Here is a 20989-nt window from a genome sequence, read left to right on the forward strand (position 1 = left end):
GATTCGACCCCTAGCCTGGAAACCTCCATATGTGGCGGGTGTGGCCCTAAAAAGCCAAATAAAAAAAAAATTGAGAAGGAGAGGAAATCTCAGATCTTTCCTAATAAACACAACCTTTTTTTTTTCTTTCCTTCTTTCTTTTTGGTCTTTCTACTATTTACATGTATTTTTAGTGTTTTAATTAGAGTATACACAAAACTAGCATATATAATTTTAAGAATAAGTTAATGGTTTTATTTTCTTGTGTACTGTTCCACAGATTCGAATGACCAGAGTTTATTTACTGTTCTTGAGCACCTTTGCTTATGTTTTCTGTTTGTCACTATTCTGTCACTGCAGGGCTCTTTCCCTTCCTTTTGCGTTCTCATTCTTTCCTTAGGATCAATTCCCCAGGGGGCAGTACTATGGGTAGGGTTGTCACATCCAACACTGGATGCCCAGTTAAATTTGAATTTCAAATAGACTCTGAGTAGGAATTCCTGTTGTGGCTCAGTTGGTTAAGCGCTTGACATAGTGTCTCTGAGGATGTGGATTCAATCCCTGGCCTCTCTCTGTGGGTTAAGGATCTGGCATTGCTGTGAGCTGTGCTGTAGGTTGCAGATGCGGCTCAGATCCCATCTTGCTGTGGCTCTAGTGTAGGCCAGCACCTGCAGCTCCAATAGACCCCTAGCCTGGGAACTTCCATATGCTTCAGGGGCAGCCCTAAAAAGAAAGATAGACTATGAGTAGTTTTTTAGTATAAGTATGTTCCATGTAATAATCAATACATACTTATACTAAAAAAAAAATGTTCATTTTTACTTAAAATTCAAATTTAACTGGGTAGCCAGTGTTTTTGTTTGCTAAATCTGGTAACCCTAATTATGAATCAAATTACGGGAACATTTTCTTTTTCTTTTTTGGTCTTTTTGGGCTGCACCCACAGTATACGGAAATTCCCAGGCTAGGGGTCTAATTGGAGCTGCAGCTGCCGGCCTACACCAGAGCTGCCGCAACACTAGATCCGAGCCGCATCTGTGACCTACACCACAGTTCACGGCAACACCAGATCCTTAACCCACCGAGTGAGGCTAGGGATCAAACCTGCGTCTTCATGGAAACCAGTAGGGTTCATTACCCCTGAGCCACAATGGGAACTCCTGAACATTTTCTTGAGTCTCGATACATGTTGTCAAACTTCTCAAGTTTGTCATTAAGATTCTCTTATTGATTTAAGTTAAGGAGGAACAATTTTCAGAAGGTAGATATATAAAGGAGAAAAGGGGAACTCTTAAGCTGTTCCATAGATACTTATCTAGATTATTGACTTTTAATTTTTAGCAGATTTACATATAATATTATATAAATATTTGTTGACACATAAGGACAAGTTTCTTAGACCATATAGACTTTGGTAACACCTACATAGTTTGTACTTTCCCTGGTGTGGCACTTGCTGTTAGTTGCCTACTTGCTCTGTGTCCCCTTCCTTTCTTACTAATAGCAATTTTGTTAGTACTGACTAATAGGAGTACTTACCAACAGTACTAACAGTATTTAGTAATAGTAATTTTGTTCAGAGCAGCAATGGACCCTGTTAAAACCTCAATTCCTTACGTCTAAAGTTGGCTATAGCATGCAGTTCTGAGCAAAAAGAGGTCAAAGCAGAAGCCTGTGATGCTGTTTTCCTTTTCCTCTTTCTTTTTGCCTGGGATGCAGCTGTGATGTAGAGAGATATAGCAGCCATCTTATGACCTGTGGAAGAAAGTCCTACATAAGGAATGTGGAGCAGCAGTAAACTAAAATTCACAGCTGAATGTAACTCTAACTGAAATGCCTGTACTTGATTTAAAGATTTTGGTTCATGTATGTATTTCACAGCTTCTTCAAGACTTTCATAGAAAGAGACAGGTATACATCTCTATACACATAAATCATAAATATTTTATGGAAGTCTGTATGCCCACAGCAAGAGGTTGAGAATTTCCTGTGAGCTGACATGACAGTTGCTGATACAAGTTGAATCAGGGTTGAAAGACTGTGAAGCCTAATTCCTGAGACCCAGAAGCCAGTGAGGACGGATACCTGCAGGTCACCCGTCTGGCTTTGGGGCACAAAGATTAAGATCTCAAAGGAAGGAAATGAGACAAAGAGGAAGTTAGGTCAGACTCTTAGGGGTTCAGAGTGTGTTGTTATACCAAGGGCAGGAGCTTCTGAGGTAAAAGGCAGGGAGAAATTCCCAGATTAGAAAAGGAATTTGTCCAGATCTGTGGACTAACCTTAGAGAAGCAACCCATGGACACTAAGCTGTGCTTCTAGTACCACTTCCTCAATCTAAATCTGTCACCAGCTTACTTTCTGCCTCAGTACCTCCATAGTCCCATCCTGAAAAATGGCACTAGATGTCAATGAGAGCTGAAGCTTCCAATACACCTCTGGTGACTGGAAGGTTTTCTCCCCATCGACTAGCTTCTGGTTCTGTATGTTTCAAAACTTGTTTGTCCTCCAACCCACATACTTTCAGAGCTTGGCCCCCGCCGAGGTGCCTAAGATCCTAAGACATGTTCGTCTTCTAGCCTTGCACCTTCGTTAAATGAGCCTGGGTGGGTCAGCACAGGGGGTGGTAGGAATATTCCTGAAGGCCTAGCTACCCTGGGACAGCCAGCAAGAACTTAACTCTACTTGGAAATGATCAGGAACCTTCCTAATAGGTCCTGTGACACTCCAAACTAACTATACCCCCAACTCAACTTCCTTTTATCCAGACCCAAGAATGCCCAGGGCAATTCTGATGCCACCGAAAGTGAGGCAAAGTGTGATAGAGGAGAAATTGAGGTGGAGACAACAGTTTTAACCAATTGCTGTTGAAATAGCTTATTTATGTAAAATTAAGCAAACATATGACCATGTAGGAACACTCTTAGGACCCCTCCTACTGTATTAGGAAGGCCTGTGTGCCTTAGAAAGAGTCCTAAAGCCTAAGTTTCTTTTGCTTTATGGTTAACCTATCTGTGTGCATTTTTTAAAGAGATGTGCCTGTGGCATGTATGAACCCCCTTTGGACTATTTTGTATGCTGCCTGACGATTTGAGGGAAATAGTTTTTTTTTTTTTCTCCTAATAAATAATGTTTCATTTGTTTTAAAATTGGATAATCCATGCTCTTATTAAAAACAGAAAAAGGAAATGGAAAGTTAAATAAAATGTTACTGTAATCCTAGTGTGTGTGTGTATTTTGGTATATTTTCTTTCAGATGGTCTTTTAATTGTGTGTGTGTATTTTCTGATCTGCAAAAAGGGGTCAATTTCAAAATATTATTTTGAGGATTATATAAATATATAGTGAGTTTTCCCCTACGGTATTAAATATTCTTATAAAAGTAGGGCTTTAAAAAATAACAGAATGTCATTCTAAAGGCCCCTGTTATTTGTCATTTAGATTATTTTAATATGCTTTATATTATAAATAAGCTTGTAGTAAATATCTTCCTACATATATCTGTACATGCAGTTTCTACTGTGTACATAGTAAGTTACTAGAAGTGAAATTACTGAATCACAAGATGTGAAAAATTTATTTTATACATACAGATAAATTGCTCTCTAGAAAGCCTGTATGAATTTATATTTTTTGAAAGAAATGTGTAAGAATGTTTTCTTAAACTCTTGCCAGAAACATGTACTATTATTTAAAAAAAATCTTTGGAATGGTATCCCCTGGTTTTAATACTTATTTTTCTGATTATTTGATAGTGAATACTTCTTATATACATTTTGACTTTGTGTTATTTTCTGTACATTGTCCATCAGTGTCCTTAGGCAAGCGCTTTTAATTAAGGTAATGTATTTTCCCAAGTGAAGAGTGCTTATTATTATTATTGTTATTTTGCCTTTCCCCCAATCGGTTCTTTCTCTGGCTTTTTTTCCTCTTTCTAAATAAGGGAGTGCTCCTAAGACCTGCTTTTGACCCTTTTTTTTTCTTTATCCATTAGACTGAGTCATATGAAATGGCAATTTTATTCTTATTCATTCTGGTTGAAAAATGGTCAAATATCAACAATTTTATATGGTTAAACCTGATGTATTTCTTTTGATAATCAGACTCAGTCTGCTTCTGTCTATCCATTCTTCCATCTTTCCATCCATCCAGCCAACAAATATTTATTAACCAATTGTACCTCTCACCTGGCTAAGAATGACTCACTCCCTAACCATCTTCAGCTCTGATCTTTCTCCTGAGCTCCAGTTTCTGCATTTTATGAGTTGGCAAATCAGATACACTCTGGCTCTGTAATTTCTTCACATCTTTTACAACTACCATCATAGACTAGTTTTCATGTCCTTGAACTTCACATAAATGACATCATACAATATGTACTCTTTTGTGTCTGATTACTTCTGCTCAACAAAAGTAAAAAAAAAAAAAAGATTGAATTTTACCCATGCTATTGTGTCCATCAATTGTTTGTTCCTCTTTTAATTTTAATTAATTATTTTTTTATGGCCTCACCCACAGCATTTCATAGTTCCTGTGTCAGGGGTCGAATTAGAGGTCGGAGCCCGTGGCGAAGGTCACAGCTGTAGCAACACTGGATCCTCAACCCAGGGATCAAACCCACACCTCTGTAGCAACCCAAGCTGCTGCAGTTGGATTCTTAATCCACTGCCCCATAGTGGGAAGTCCTAGTTCTTTTTATTTTTTAAATTTTTTATTTTATTTTTGCTTTTTAGGGCCATACCTGTGGCATATGGAAGTTCCTGGGCTAGGGGTTGAATCGGAGCTACTGCTGCTGGCCTACACCACAGCCACAGCAACACAGGATCTGAGCCACATCTCTGTCTGCACCACAGCTCACAGTAATGCTCCCTTGAACGAGGCCAGGGATAGAATCCACATCCTCATGGATCCTAGCTGGATTCGTTTCCACTGCACTGCAGTGGGAACTCCCTCCTGTTCCTTTTTAAATTGCTATATAGAATTCCACTGTGTAAAGTTTGTTTACACATTCCCCTGTTGGTGAACTTGTGTTGTTTCCAGTTTTTCACAATAATGAATAAAGATACAATAAATAGTTTTGAACACATCCTTCTTTCTCATGCGCATTTACCTAGGAATGGATTGCTGCATCATAGGGTAGGTGTATGTTTAACATTACAAGAAACCACCAGTGTTCCAAAGCGGTGATTTGATTTTACATTTTTACAAAAAATCTGAGAGTTGATCTTCATCCTCACCATCATTGGATGGTGTACATCTTTTTCATTCTATTGTGTGTGTAGTGGCATCTCATGATTTTACTGACACATATGGTTTTAATTCCGTAATGAGTAATGATGGTTAGTACACTTTCATATGCTTATTTTCTACTGGGATATCAACTCCTGTAAAGTACGCCTGTTCAAGTTTTTGACTGTTGTCTTAATTACTGTATTTTTATAGTGTATCTTTTTTTTTTTTTTTAAATCTTTTTAGGGCTGTACTCTCAGCACATGGAAATTCCCAGGCTAGGGGTCCAATCAGAGCTGTAGCTGCCAGCCTACACCACAGCCACAGCAATGGCAGATCTGAGCTGCATCTGCACCTACACCACAGCTGATGGCAACGCTGGATCCTTAACCCACTGAGTGAGACCAGGGATCGAACATGCGTCTTCATGGATACTAGTCAGATTTATTTCTGCTGAGACAAGTAAAGAACTCCTTTATAAAACTCTTAAAATCTGGAAGTTGAAGCCCTCCAACTTCATTTTTGTTTTGTGAAATTGTCTTGGCTATTTTGAATCCTTTGAATTCCCATATAAATTTCAGAATCAGCTTGTCAATTTCTGAAAAAAATGCCTTCAGGGATTTTGATTGGGACTTTCTTGAACCTATAGGTCAATTTGGGAGAATCGATGTCTTAACAACCCATGTACTTGGTCTTCTTCCATTATCTCATCAGTGTTTTCACACATCTTTTGTTAAATTTATTCCTACATCTCTGATTCTTCACGCCATTGTGTATGTATTACTTTTTTTTTTTTTTCCGTCTTTTTGCCATTTCTTGGGCCGCTCTGGCGGTATGTGGAGGTTTCCAGGCTAGGGGTCCAATAGGAGCTGTAGCCGCTGGCCTATGCCAGAGCCACAGCAACGCCAGATCCGAGCCGCATCTTCGACCTATACCACAGCTCACAGCAACGCCAGATCCTTAACCCAATGAGCGAGGCCAGGGATCGAACCTGCAACCTCATGGTTCCTAGTTGGATCCGTTAACCACTGGGCCATGACAGGAATTCCTGGTATTACTTTTTAAATTGTATTTTCTGATGGGTGATTTCTGGTACATAGATATGCAACTGGCCTTTGTATACTAACTTGGTATCTTGTTTCCCTCCTTAATTCACACAGGAGTTGTTATAGTTGTTTGTAGGTACAGTCCCTTGGATTTTCTAAATGTATAATTATGTCATCTGCTAATAAATATGTTTTACTTCTTCCTTTCTAATATTTATGCCTTTTATTTAAAATTTTTCTTGCTGTATCGCACAGTATCTGTACATTTCTTTCTTCCCCCATCAGACCATAAGCTACTTGAGGGGAGATCCTTTGGGACAAATCCCATGGTACTTTAAACATGGGAGATATTAAAGAGAATTTTGGTTGACTCTTTAAATCATCATGGGGAAAAATGAAATTAAAGCTATAATTTACTATTCTATATGATCAGTGAACCACCATCAAGAAAAAGGATGCTGGCTAAAACCCACTTCGGTGAGTTGGTACATCTCGATTTGCAGGGGTTACTACAGGTGCTTCGAAGATTCTCCAGGTCATTTTGCCTGGGTTTTTGGTTCCCAATTTCAGAAGGCTTCTCTAATGTTATGTTCTATATGATTCTTGCTAAGCATTTTGAAACTTCCAAAATAGCAGTGACTGCTTCTCCCCAGGATATCATGGAGCAGCAGATGGATCCCTGGACCTCATAGCTTCAGTCCCAATTCCCCAAGCTTCTGTTGGTGTAGGGGGAAAAACGTGCATTTTCAATATTACTGGAGTGAAGCCTGGGAAATATTCTGTTTTGAGCCTTTAAATTCCAGGAGCAATGTTATTTTTAGATTTCTAGAGTGCACTTGGAGTTTGTGAGTGAGATCGTGTTAAGGACGGAAGACGAGGGCTCTTGGGAGGGGGTGGTGGTCTTTTCCCTGTATGCAGCTGCTCATGGCCATTCTGAAGCTTCATGGGACCATGAGGTGGCAGCCTGTGAGCTGAGATGACTCTGAGGGCAGGAGGAAAAGCACTGATAGGACTTTGATAGGCATTTTTGCATTTTGGTTGCAACAGTCATTTCTCTTTCGTAGATGCTATTGTCTGTGTGGCTGGAAAAGGATATTTCTTCCATTGCACGCTGTTTGTTTCTAAGGAGGTAATTCCATTGTGTTTTTGTTCCTTGGTAAGCATCAGGGATGCTTAGCAGTTTAAGCAGTAGGTTGGTAAAATATTTAAGGCAGTTTTCAGTTGAGGCCATAGGGACTGCTCTCTGGTCTTCTTCTCCATATTGGTTGACATTTTACTATCAGATTAGGCTCACACATAGATAAAGAGCTAGCATAGAAATGAGCTAATTATGTTTTTGCTGTTGAATAAATATGGATCACTTTGGAAAGAATGAGAGTGACAGAAATAAAAAGAAAAATAAAAGAATGCATACCCTTGTATATTTGGATTAAATAATATAAACGTAGGTGATTATTTTTTCAAATACTTTAATTTTTAAACATTTTAAATATTTGGTTCTCTTAAGCATTTACTTACTGACATTAAAACAGGGTTCTGTAAGTATTTTTGTGAATTTATTTATTTAACTGAAATATAGTTAGTTTCACTCTACTATATAGTGTTTTGACACTTGCATAAATTATGAAATGACCACCACAATAATTCTAGTAACCATCTGTCACCATACAAAATTATTATAATATTATCATACTCCTTATGCTGAATATTACATCCCCATGGCTTATTCATTTTACAACTGGAGGTTTGTACCTCTTAATCCCCTTCACCTATTTTGCACCCTTTCACACACTCTGCTCTGGCAAATACCCATTTATTCTCTGTATCTATGAGTCTGTTTTCATTTTGCTTTGTTTGTTTGCTTGTTCTATATTTTAGATTCTACATGTAAATAAGATCATACGGTATTTGTCTTGGCTGATTTATTTCGCCTGGCACAATACCCTCGAGGTGCATCCATGTTGTTACAGAGGCAAGATTTCATTCTTTTTTACGGCTGAGTAATGTTCCATGGTGTGTATATACACACATTTTTTTATCTATTCATCTATGGATAGACACCTAAGTTGCTTACATATCTTGGCTACTGTAAATAATGTTGCATTGAACATTGTGATGCATATAGTTTTTTGAATTAGTTTTTTTTTTAATTGGGTAAATACCCAGAAGAGAAATTGCTGAATCATATGACAGTACTATTTTTAATATTGGAGGAACCTTCATACTGTTCTCCATAGTGGCTACACCAATTTACAGTCCCACCAGAGTGTGTGAGGGTTCCCTTTTCTCCTCATCTTCACCAGTCTTTTTGTTTGTTTGTTTGCTTATGTATGCATGGAGTACCTTTTTCCATCCCCTCACTTTCAGTCTGTATATGTTTTTAGATCTAAAGTGTGTTTCTTGTAGGCAGTATATATGTGGGTCTTTTTTTTTTTTTTTTTTCCAGGGCTGCATCCAAGGCATATGGAAGTTCCAAGGCTAGGGGTCGAATTAGAGCTGTAGCTGCCAGCCTACCCCACAGCCACAGCAATGCGGGATCTGAGCCACATTGCGTCCTACACCATAGCTCACAGCAATGTAGGATCCCTGACCCATTGAGTGAGGCCAGGGATCAAATCCACATCCTCCTGGATACTAGTCAGATTTGTTTCCACTGAGCCACAACAGGAACTCCTATGTGTGGGTTTTTTTATTTTTACTTTTTAAATTCATTCAGCCACTCTGAGTGTTTTGGTCAGAGCATTTAATCTGTTACACTTAAAGAAATTATTGATATGTACATACCTACTGCCATTTTTAATATTGTTTTCTGGTTATTTTTGTCGTTCTTTTTTGTTCCTTTCCTCTCCTTTTGCCCTCTTCTCTTGTGACTTGATGACTACCTTTAGTATTATATTTGGATTCCTTTCTCTTTTGCATGTTTGTGAGTATCTATTTTAGGTTTTTGGTTTGTGGTTATCATGAGGTTGATATACAGTCATCTATACATAAGTAATTATTTTAAGCTAATGCTCTCTTAAGTTTGAATGCATTTTACCAACTCTACATTTTACTCTCCTAGGCCCACGTTTAATGCGTTGGCATCATGTTTTGCATCTTTTTGCTTGGTGTATCCCTTTACTACTTATTGCACATATAGATCATTTTACTGCTTTTGTCTTTTAACCTTCCTACTAGCTTCATTAGTGACTGATCTATTACTTATATTGTATATTTGCCTTTACCAGTGAGATTTTCCTTCCATATATATTGTGACCTTTTATTTTCCACTTCAAGAAGTCCCTTTAACATTTCTCGTAAAGCCAGTTCAGTGATACTGAACTCTTTTAGCATTGCTTGTCTCTAAAACTCTTTCTCTTCTGCAAATCTGAATCATAATCTTACTAGTAAAGTATTCTTGGTTATAGTTTTTTTCCTTTCATTATTTGAATATGTCATACACTCTCTTCTGGCCTGCAAATTTCCTGCCAAAAAGTCAGCTGATAGTCTTATGAGGTTCCCTTGTCTAAGTAATTGGTTTTCTCCTGCTGCTTTTAAGAGTCTTTCTCTTTAATTTTTGACATTTTAATTGTAATGTGTTTTGGTGTGGACCTCTTTGAACTCATCTTGTCTGGGATGGTCTGTCCTTCTTGGACCTGGATGCCTGTTTCATTCCTGGGTTAGAGAAGCACTCAGCTATTACTTCTTCAAGCAAGTTTTCTGCCCCTTTCTCTCTCTTCCTTCTGGGAGCCTCTATAATGTGAATTTTAATGTGTGTGGTATTATCCTAGAGGTCTCTTAAATTATCCTCATTTTTAAACATTCTTTTTGCTTTTCTCTGTTCAGCTTGAGGGATTTCAACTACTCTGTCTTCCAGATCACTGATCTGTTTCTCTCTATCATCTAACCTACTGTTGATTTCCTCTACTGTATTTTAAAATTTCAGTTATCGTATTCTTAAACTGTTTGATTCTTCTTTATATTTTCTAATTTTTTATTGAAATTCTTGCTGTGTTCATCCATTCTTTTCCCAAGTTCAGTGAATATCTTTAAAATCGTTACCTTGAACTCTTTCCTAGGTAAATTGCTTATTTCCACTTTGTTTAGTTCTTTTTCTGAGCTTTTATCTTGTTTCATTATTTGGAACATATTTCTCTGTTTCCTGATTTTGTCCAATTCTCTCTTTATGTCTATGAGTTAGGTAGGTCAATGACATTTCCCAATCTTGGAGAAGTGGCCTTTTGTTGGAGACGTATACTTGTATAAAAATCTTGTAGGAAGATGAGCAAACTGCCATTTTGTCCAATCACCTTCATTCTTACCACCCAGAAATAATTACTCTTCATACTTACTTGTTATGAAATAATGACAATTAATTTTCCAAACATTTTTAAACCTGCTATTTGGAAACATGCTTGTGTCATCTAATGTTCTATGATATGGGTGTGTTTCCGGGATTTCTTGTGTGTGTATTTGGGTATGAGTATGTAAAATAACAAATCAATTATTTGTTGAATATTTTTGTTAAACATTTTTCTTTACCATTAAAAGCAACATTGCAGTGGACATACTTGTATAAAAATCTTGAGCATTTATCTGATTAGTTCTTTCCAAGTTTATAATTCTAGCTGTGGAATTCTAGGACTCAAGCTGTGTATGTTTTATCTTTAGATTCATTTGCCAAACTTCCCTGCAGAAAATTTGAGTTATTTTTTATTCTCATCAGAATCAGATTGGGAGTGTTTACCTGTACCATGGCCAGCATTATTTATTGTGACTCTCAACCTGCTTATAGTTTTGAATTTTTGTATATTCGTCTCTTCATGGGGGTTGTAAGTGAAATCAGTCAGGATCCAGTCAGCAAACCCCAAACCACTCTTAAATATTTCAAATCAGCAGAGAGTTCATACAGGCAATTGGTTCCACACATGTTGGAAATCTGAAAGTGCAAAAAGGAACTGCTAAAGTCACCCAGAGGTAGTAACTGCAAGAAGCAGCAGGGAAGAGTGTATTTGTATACTTGTATAAAAATCTTGTAGGAAGATGAACTCTGGGGAGGGCTCTGGCGGGGGTGGACTGGACCTCAGGTGGCTGCAGCCTGGCTGGTAAGGTCACGCAGCAGCTGGCATTTTGACTTCCAGGAGAGTGTGGCCAGTTGCCAACACTTCCAGGGAGGCCTGGGGTGGCTGGTGTTGGGATTATAGAGAAAGTGGGGACTGAGGCCAGCCTTGTACTTTTGGTGTGATGCTGACAGAAATTGGAAACCGGAAGGAAGTCCCTTCTTTCTCCTTTTACCTTTCTCTCTCTCTCTAGTGCCTTATATTGGCAAAAACTTCCAGGAAGCCAGTTGACCAGGGAGCTAGTAAAATCTGTTTTGCGGGGTCTCATCCTCAATATCACAGAGCAGGAAAGAGAATGCCGGATTGGAGCTAAGAGGCAACAAGTAAGCAACCAGTTGTGTTAGTTTGCTGGGACTACCATACCTGTGACCAGGAACTGAGTGGCTTTGAACAACAGAAATTTTTTTTATTATTTTTATTTTTATTTTTTTTTAGGGCCGCACCCGTGGCGTATGGAAGTTCCCAGGCTGGGGGTCCAATTGGAGCTGTAGCTGCCAGCCTACACCATAGCCACAGCTACGCGGGATCCGAGCCGCGTCTACGACCTACACCACAGCTCACCGCAATGCCAGATCCTTAACCCACTGAACGAGGCCAGAGGTTGAACCTGGGTCCTCATGGATGCTAGTCAGGTTCGTTAACCGCTGAGCCACGACAGGAACTCCAAACAACAGAAATTTATTGTTTCATGCTTCTGAAGCCTAGAAATTAGAGATTTAAGGTATTTCTTACCAGTCTTGTTGGATTAGTACAGTGGGTGAGGTCCACTGAACTCCAGTTTGACCTCATCTTAATTTAACAAATTACATCTGCAATGACTTAGTTCCAAATAAGGTCACATTCTGAGGCACTGGGCATTTTGACTTCAACATATGAAATTTTGGAGCACACAATTCAATCCCAAACACCAGTATATAAACTTCTTTAGATTCGGACCCATTCAGCCTTAAAATGCTATATTAATTTCTTTGCATTCTTCTAGTCCCGGGTACAAAGAATGTGATTCGTAATTGCTAGTAAGTGAATAAATGCTAAATTAAAGGAAGCACACTAATCTTTAGGCTCTGAAATTTATAAAGTCATTATACATTTTAAATTGAAATTTTAAAAATCCTTCAGATTTTATTTATTTATTTATTTTTTTGGCTACTAAGGAGAGCTGCAGTTTATTTTTATTTATTTTTATTTTTTATTTATTTATTTATTTATTTATTTATTTTCCCACTGTACAGCAAGGGGGTCAGGTTATCCTTAGATGTATACATTGCAGTTACAGTTTTTTCCCCCACCCTTTCTTCTGTTGCGACATGAGTATCTAGACATAGTTTTAAAATGTTAGATGTCCTTAAATTTTATGAATAGTTAAATATCAAAGGCATGCAAAGTGTCCTGATGGTTATAAAACTGGTTCCTAAATTTAACACATAAGTGTAAGTCTGAGTTATTTCTTTTTCTTTTTTTTTGGGCCGAACTGGCAGCACATGGAGGTTCCCAGGCTAGGGGTTGAATTGGCACCGCCGCTGCTGACCTATACCACAGCCACAGCAACACAGGATCCGAGTTGTGACTGTGACCTACACCACAGCTCACAGCAACACCGGATCCTTAACCCACTGAACGAGGCCAGGGATCGAACCTGCGCCCTCATGGGTGCTAGTCAGATTCATTTCCACTGAGCCACGACAGGAACTCTGAGTTATTTCATTTCTATCTTTAATTCTAAACTTTCCTATTGTTGGAAAATCACTTATCCTATAAGCAAAAAAAGAAATTTTGCAGCTCAGATGAACTGAGCTTATCCTCTTAAGTGGGTGGAAGCTGCTTGATCAACAACTGAAGGCTATAACATAGTCGCTTATTCGTTAGGATTTGAGTCTGGGACAGAAGGGCCCATCTCTTTTTTAGGGTTCCCTCTCAGGATGCAGGCAAATGGGATGTAGTATGCTCTGACCAGCTGCTGGCTTCTGCTGCATTCAGAAAGCTTTGTTAGACACGCACAGAATGGATGTGGTGGATGATTTGCTAGGAGATTTTTCACGGCAGTGAATCTCAAGCTAGGCTTCCTTAGAATGTTGGTTTCATGAATTGGACTTTGTTTCCCACCCTGACTCAAAGAATGATGTATTCCAGATGTTAAAGAAAGAAAACTTAACTAATAGAATTAAGTGTAGTGACTGCTATGGCACATTTTGCCAGCAAGTACAAGCAGATGACAAAATGAATGGACAAGAAATTGCAGCATTTTTTAAACCTTAATATGCAGAAGCAGCTGATCTGGCTTAGTTGGACGGCTGATTTTTGTGGCCTTGAATGCTTCCTGATATAATTTCATATCACATGGACACATATTATGCTACTAACTTGTTCCTAATGTGTTGATTAGAATTTCATAGAACACTGTATAGCCTGAGTGAACGAGATAAACTGTGGTTCCAGCCATCAGATCAGAGATGACTCCTCTCCTCTGGAATCTTACCAAGGAGTGGAGAGTTAGGACAAACTCTAGTTTAAAATGCCTGGGCACAAAGTCAAACCTGTCATGAGAAAATGAGTGGTCAGTGTCCTGGACTCTGTGGTTTGATGTGAAACCATAGGACTTACTTTGTTATTCTTCCTCCTTCACTTCTTACCTTTTGTGATGCGCCATCTGAACTTGGAATGAGGCAGGACAGAGTTGAGTAAGTCACTACCCTGGAAACCTTGTCAGTTTAGTGATGAAAATAATTATTTATACTCAGTCTGTGCTGGAGCAGGAATTAGATAAGCACTGGGGGAAACCACAGGCTCTGGGTACCCTGGGATCTTACTGTCTTTGTTTCCTTGAGTATTAGCCCAGGGCCTGGTACCCAGTCAGTCTTGAAGGGGGCAACACAGTTAGTCCTGGAGGTGTTCAGAAGAGAAGTTACACTTGAACTTGGTGTTGAAGGACAAGGAGAAGACAGTGATATAGGGAAGGAATTCTCTTTACCCACATCTTCTATCCTAACTCCCCTTCTTTAGATACTTCTAAAGTTTGAGTTACAGTGATGGGTCTGACCGTCGCCTGCCTCTGTAGGGTGTTTCTAGGGTACACTTCCTTCCCCAGGGCCTCAGCATAAGGCTGACTCAACCAGTTGTTGGAGCCCTGGGTAGGGAGTCTAGGAAACTGGACTCCAGCCCCAGCTTCATCCCTAACTTTGAGATCTTCTTAAGCCATTTAACTGCTTTGCTAAGTGTCTTTGTAGATAATAAGCTACATGGTGTGGGTGATGCGTTCAAATGGATTTAATACTGTAGTTATCAGGCATCATCATGCATTCGGAGGTTCATCCTCCCTCAACACTGACTTTGTGAACGTGGATTACATGCATATTATCTTCCAGGAGATAGACGTCCACATGAAGGGGCAGACAAGTGATCTAGGATTATATAGATCTGGTGAGTGATTCCCGGTTAATTTAGTAAGGATTCGTGAAGGATTTGTTTAAGTTTATTACTAATGGACAACTGCGAATGGACTGCTACCATCATAGGGGTCAGGCTGAGCTGAGACCCGAAGGTAAGAGGAGAGAGGATTTTACAGAGTGTGAGCGATAATGAGGTTGTATGTCCATTCATTCTCCAGGTACCTGTCAAGGTCCTACCGTGTGTCAAACAAATCAAGACAGACACACTCTTTTCCTTTTTGAAATGTGCTGTCTTGCAAGGAAATGAGGCACTACACAAATCATCATCAACTGATTAATAATGTTTATTATAATAAATGCCAGGAAGGAAAGGCGCAGTGTGCAATGTAGTATCGGAACCTCATCTGATGTGTGTTGAGAACTCAGGGAGCTGAGAAGTGAGCGTGAGGAGGAGTTGAGGGGATGATCAAGGGAGAAATCAGTGCAGCAGGAGCCTCCTATGGCAAAGGAAACTGGGTACCTCCCAGGAACTAGAAGAAGGCCGGGACCAGAACATCATGAAGGCTAGAGAAAGGGCAGCAGAAGCTTAGAGAAATGATTTGGGGAGTTGTGCTGGGAACATGGGGGTCTTGGGGTGTGGTTAAGGATTTGCAGTTTTGACTTCTGTCAGATAAGTGTCGGCAGTGGAGACGAGGAAAAGCAGACAAATGTTAAAGGCGTTTCGGAGGAAAAATTGTTTCAGTGGAGGATTGATTTTATACAAGTGGGAATGGAAGGAGGGGTGTGTGAAGATTGACTCCAGGTTTCTGGGTGGACGATGCGTTGACAAGAAACGACCGAAGAACGTCCAGGCTTGGTGGGGGAATGTAGTGGCCTTAGTTTTGGTTACTATAAATAGGTATTCTTGTAAGACCTTCAAGTGGAGATGCAAAGTCAACCTCCCAAATAGGTCTCAGAATGGGAGTCTGGTTGGATTGTGGCATCAGGGGTCTTTCCTACACAATAGGTTGTCATCGTAACCACCTGAGTGAATGAGCCTGGGAATAAAAGAGAGAGTAGAGGAAAGGGATCTGTCTGATGGGGGTAGAAATAAAGTCAGGTGGGCAGGACAACAAAAGGTGTTTATTTCAAATCTCACACCTGGAGCAGATTAATTCTTCCTTAATCACATTCTTCCTTTGGGGGTTGCAGTGTTCTTCTATCAGACTTAAATTTCCCTTCTTTCCTGGGGAGTGGTCTCCTGTGGAGATGATCCATGACATCGGACTTACTGAAAAGGGTGGTTTACTTTTTATTTAATTGAAGTGTAATCAATTTACATTATTGTATTAATTTCTGCTGTATAGCAAGGTGGTTCATATACATATGAATATATGTGTATAAAACTCCAGATTCTTTCCCATTATAGGTTGTTACAAGATATTGAATATAGTTCCCTGTGCTGTGTAGTAGGTCCTTGTTCTTTATCTATTTTATATATGGTAGTGTGTATCTGTCAATCTCACTCTCCTAATTTATCCCTCTCCCTCCCTTTCCCCTTTGGTAACCATAGTTTGTATTTATGTCTATGAATCTATTTCTGTTTTATAAATAAGTTCATTTTTTCAGGAGTAGCTTTGTTAAGATGCCGCATAAAGGGATATCATATAGTATTTGTCTTTTTCTGCCTGACTTACTTAGTACGATCATCTCTAGGTACATCTATGTTGCTACAAATGACATGATTCCATTCTTTTTTATGACTAAGTAATATTCCATTATGTATATATACCACACGTTCTTTATATAGTTATCTGTTGATGGACATTTAGGTTGCTTGCATATCTTGGCTATTGTAAATAGAGCTGCTATGAACATTGGGGCAAGTGTATTGCTTCAAATTAAGAGTTTTCATCTTTTTTTTTTTTTTTAGATATATGCCCAGGAGTAAGATTGCTGCATCATATGGTAACTCTATTTTTAGATTTTAAAGGATGCTCCACACTGTTCTTCATAGTGGCTGCAACAATTTGCATTCCCACCTACACTGTAGGAGGGTTCTCTTTTCTCCACACGGGTTTGTTTTTTTCCCTTGAATTTTTGTGTAGTTGTAGAGTCTTTGTATTTAATGTTCTTAATGGAAGCTGAAATCTCAGAATTGGATTTCTTTCTTTTTTTTTTTTTTTTTTTGTCTTTCTGCTATTTCTTTGGGCCGCTTCCGCGGCATATGGAGGTTCCCAGGCTAGGGGTCTAATCGGAGCTGTAGCTGCCGGCCTATGCCACAGCCACAGCAACGCAGGATCCGAGCCGTGTCTGCAACCTTCACCACAGCTCACGGCAACGCCGGATCATTAACCCATTGAGCAAGGGCAGGGATCGAACCCTCAACCTCATGGTTCCTAGTCAGATTCGTTAACCACTGTGCCACGACGGGAACTCCTCAGAATTGGATTTCTTAACCGATTTTTTATAACAAAAATTTTCTTTTGGTTGCTTTTTTCCCCATCAAAATTGCTCTTAGAATGTGCTTTCCTTTATATATATATTTTTTGTCTTTACCTAACAACAGCAACAATGTATATTCTCTAGGTCCAGTTTTCTTAGTTTTTACTTCTTTCTAAGGGTCCTGTTTGGCTTGTATTTGTCCATTTAATCAAAAATAGTACATTTCATTTGGCAAATGGAACTTTTATTTAACAATTAGAAGATAATATCATTTCTTTTTTTTATTTTTTATTATTTTTTTATTTTATTTATTTATTTATTTTTTTTATTTTCCCACTGTACAGCAAGGGGGTCAGGTTATCCTTACATGTATACATTACAATTACATTTTTTCCCCCACCCTTTGTTCTGTTGCAACATGAGTATCTAGACATAGTTCTCAATGCTATTCAGCAGGATCTCCTTGTAAATCTATTCTAAGTTGTGTCTGATAAGCCCAAGCTCCCGATCCCTCCCACCCCCTCCCCCTCCCATCAGGCAGCCACAAGTCTCTTCTCCAAGTCCATGATTTTCTTTTCTGAGGAGATGTTCATTTGTGCTGGATATTAGATTCCAGTTATAAGTGATATCATATGGTATTTGTCTTTGTCTTTCTGGCTCATTTCACTCAGTATGAGAGTCTCTAGTTCCATCCATGTTGCTGCAAATGGCATTATGTCATTCTTTTTTTATGGCTGAGTAGTATTCCATTGTGTATATATACCACCTCTTCTGAATCCAATCATCTGTCGATGGACATTTGGATTGTTTCCATGTCCTGGCTATTGTGAATAGTGCTGCAATGAACATGCGGGTGCAAATGTCTCTTTTAAGTAGAGCTTTGTCCGGATAGATGCCCAAGAGTGGGATTGCAGGGTCATATGGAAGTTCTATGTATAGATTTCTAAGGTATCTCCAAACTGTTCTCCATAGTGGCTGTACCAGTTTACATTCCCACCAACAGTGCAGGAGGGTTCCCTTTTCTCCACACCCCCTCCAGCACTTGTTATTTGTGGATTTATTAATGATGGCCATTCTGACTGGTGTGAGGTGGTATCTCATGGTAGTTTTGATTTGCATTTCTCTTATAATCAGCGATGTTGAGCATTTTTTCAAGATAATATCATTTCTTAGGTAATGTTACAAAGTCACTACTGATATAACAAAGTCTTATCAGTTCTGTAGATCAACTCAGTTTATTATAAAACAATATGCAATATTGTACTCATACAGTAGTAAATGTATATATTTAATGTATACATACATTTACTATTGTATGAGTTTAAGCTCCATAGGGGAGGCATTTTTGTTAGCTTTGCACACTGAAGTATAGCAAGCCTGTAGAAAAGTGTCTGGTATATAGTAGGTGCTCAATAAATACTTGTTAATAATAATGCAACTGTATTAACCCTCTAAGCAGTCAAAATCCACATATAACTACACTTGGCTCTCTGAATCCATGTTTGCACATCCGCAGATTCAACCAACTTCAGATCATGTCTTCATGGTATATACAGTATAAATATATACTATGGTATATATTTAGTGAAAAAAAAAATCCACATGTAAGTAGACCCACACAGTTTAAACCTATGTTGTTCAAGGGAGCACTGTAATTGAATAGTGTGTGTCAGAAATACAGAGGCGTCTAAAAGACAGTATCATCCTTTCTCTATCCATTCTTCCAAGTTGATGAGCATCTTATCCCTACACCGAAGCTGATGATAATGCCGGATCCTTTAACCCACTGTGCCAGGTAGGGATCGAACCTGTGTCCTGGTGCTGCAGAGACACGGCTGCTCACATTTCGCCACAGCAGGAACTCCAAAGAGCATCTTTATGCCCATCACTTTGAACGCTCAGTCAGCACCTAGATCAGCACCTGATTGGCAGCCAGCTACTCAGGCAACAGCTTTCAAAGTGGAAAATATATACAGTCCTGTGGGACCAGCAGCGTAAGCCCTGTTGGCCACCGGGCCAGGCGATTTGGAGGTGTCCCTCCGGGGTGACAATCACAAGAATCAGTATCTAGAGGAGATGGTTACCTGCTTTCTGGGAGATTCCAGTGACCTATACTGAGTCAGACGGAGAGCGAAAAAGTGGTGTCCCCCCCAAACTACAGTCCCTGAGAGCCACTCCATAGCCTCCAGGTATGTACCGCCCTAAAACCCACCTTTCAGGCAGAAACTCTAGGACAAGTACTCAGGCCACTTTCACAGAGGGGCCGGGTGTGTTTCAGTCTGCTCTCTGTGCGGTGCCCTGGGCCGGTAGCTGTCAAGACCTGTCTGTCCTAGTGCTCTAGTCCTAGGGGACCCAGAAAGGAAAGCCCTCCTGGGCACTCGAGTCAGGTGTTTCAGGGATGTCCCCTGGGTGTCAGCTGCAAAAACCAGGACACTAGATGTAAAAACTGGGACACTTAAAACCCAGACATGAAAACTGGGCACCAGGTGTGTATAAAGCTCCCCTCTGGGAGACACTGGTGCTGAGGACTGTGGCAGAGGGAGCAGGCAAGGAAGACACCCTCTAAGGACCAAGAAAGAAAAATGGCAGCTGCTGGCTTTAGCGAGGCAGAGGGAGCGTGCTGGAAGGGTGCCCACCGGTGCCTCCATCCAGAATCTGTCAGACCCCAACCCCTCAGGCCCATGCCTTAAGCTTTGCAAATGAGTTCTTTGGCAGAAAATCTGGATGCTTTTCCAACAGCCGCTTCTGTGCTGGCCCCTGGCCACTGAGTCCGTGCCCTTGCAGGGGTGCTGCTCAGTTTGCTGCAGCCTTTGGGTCTTTCTCGTGGGTGTGGCCCTGCTGGTTTTCGAAGTCAGATGTTTTGGAGGCTCATCTCTCAGCGGTTGGTCTTAAATGCTGGAGTGCTGATGTGGGGTATGAACCTCTCTGTCCTCAGGGGGAGGCCCCAGGTTTGTGTGTTCCCTCTGATTGGGGGTCACGGCCTTGGGGAGGCATCGTGGCTTAGCGTGTCCTGCCTGCCTCCATGTGGCTCTTTCCTTGTTTGTAGAGAAGAAGGAGCTGCACAGCTAGTTTTCAGGTCTTTTTCGGAGGAAATTGTTCCGTACGTAGCTGTAGGTTCAGGCTGTCAGGGGAGGAGCTGAATTCAGGATCTTCCTCCGTCTCTACCTTGGATGACCTCCCCTGACACACTTGCTCCAATCAGGAAATTCTCGCTGCTGTGGTTGGGGGATTAGTGATGAGCTGAGTTTCATTAATTTTATACTTCTTTTTGTTGTTGTTGTTCAGAGTGCTTTGTTTGTTTTTTGCTTTCTGATCTTTGTGACTGTGGGATTGCTACTCTCTATTGATTTAATTACTCAATGAGTGTAGCAAATAGAAATTTCAGTTTGAGGGAGTTCCCGTTGTGGCTCAGCAGGTTGCGAACACGACTAGTATCCATGAGGACATGGGTTCGATCCCTAGCCTCGTTCAGTGCATTAAGGATCTGGCCTTGCCATGAGCTGTGGTGTAGGTCGCAGACGCACCTCAGAGCCCGAGTTGCTGTGGCTGTGGTATAGGCTGGCGGCTTTGGCTCCCATTTGACCCCTAGCCTGGGAACCTCCATATGCCACAGGATTGGCTGTAAAAAACAAAAAACAAAAAAAAGAAAAGAAATTACACTATGAAAATTTAGATGTGTAAGGAATATTAACATGTTTATTTTATTTATTTTATTTTTTTTATTTTTTTTATTTTTTTTATTTTCCCACTGTACAGCAAGGGGGTCAGGTTATCCTTACATGTATACATTGCAATTACAGTTTTTCCCCCACCCTTTCTTCTGTTGCAA

General features: G+C 39.9%; 1 protein-coding gene across 14 annotated transcripts in view; it reads left to right on the forward strand.

Moving 5' to 3' along the window:
• NCALD (neurocalcin delta) overlaps positions 1–20989 on the forward strand; it is a 454841-nt gene that overhangs the window by 55167 nt on the left and 378685 nt on the right. For 4 of the 14 annotated variants that reach the window (NM_001445056.1, NM_001445052.1, XM_085020453.1 and 1 more), the window contains one exon: positions 16649–16683. The exons of the other annotated variants lie outside the window; for them this stretch is intronic. The gene's annotated coding sequence lies outside the window, so the exon portion shown is untranslated. The remainder of the gene's footprint in view (positions 1–16648; positions 16684–20989) is intronic. 14 annotated transcript variants of the gene reach the window in all.

This window comes from Sus scrofa, chromosome 4 (genome assembly GCF_054392235.1).
Source record: "Sus scrofa isolate SSC_HxYL_T2T_F1_AM1 chromosome 4, Sscrofa_HxYL_maternal_Yorkshire_Landrace_v2.0, whole genome shotgun sequence".
Taxonomy (NCBI): Eukaryota; Metazoa; Chordata; class Mammalia; order Artiodactyla; family Suidae; genus Sus; species Sus scrofa.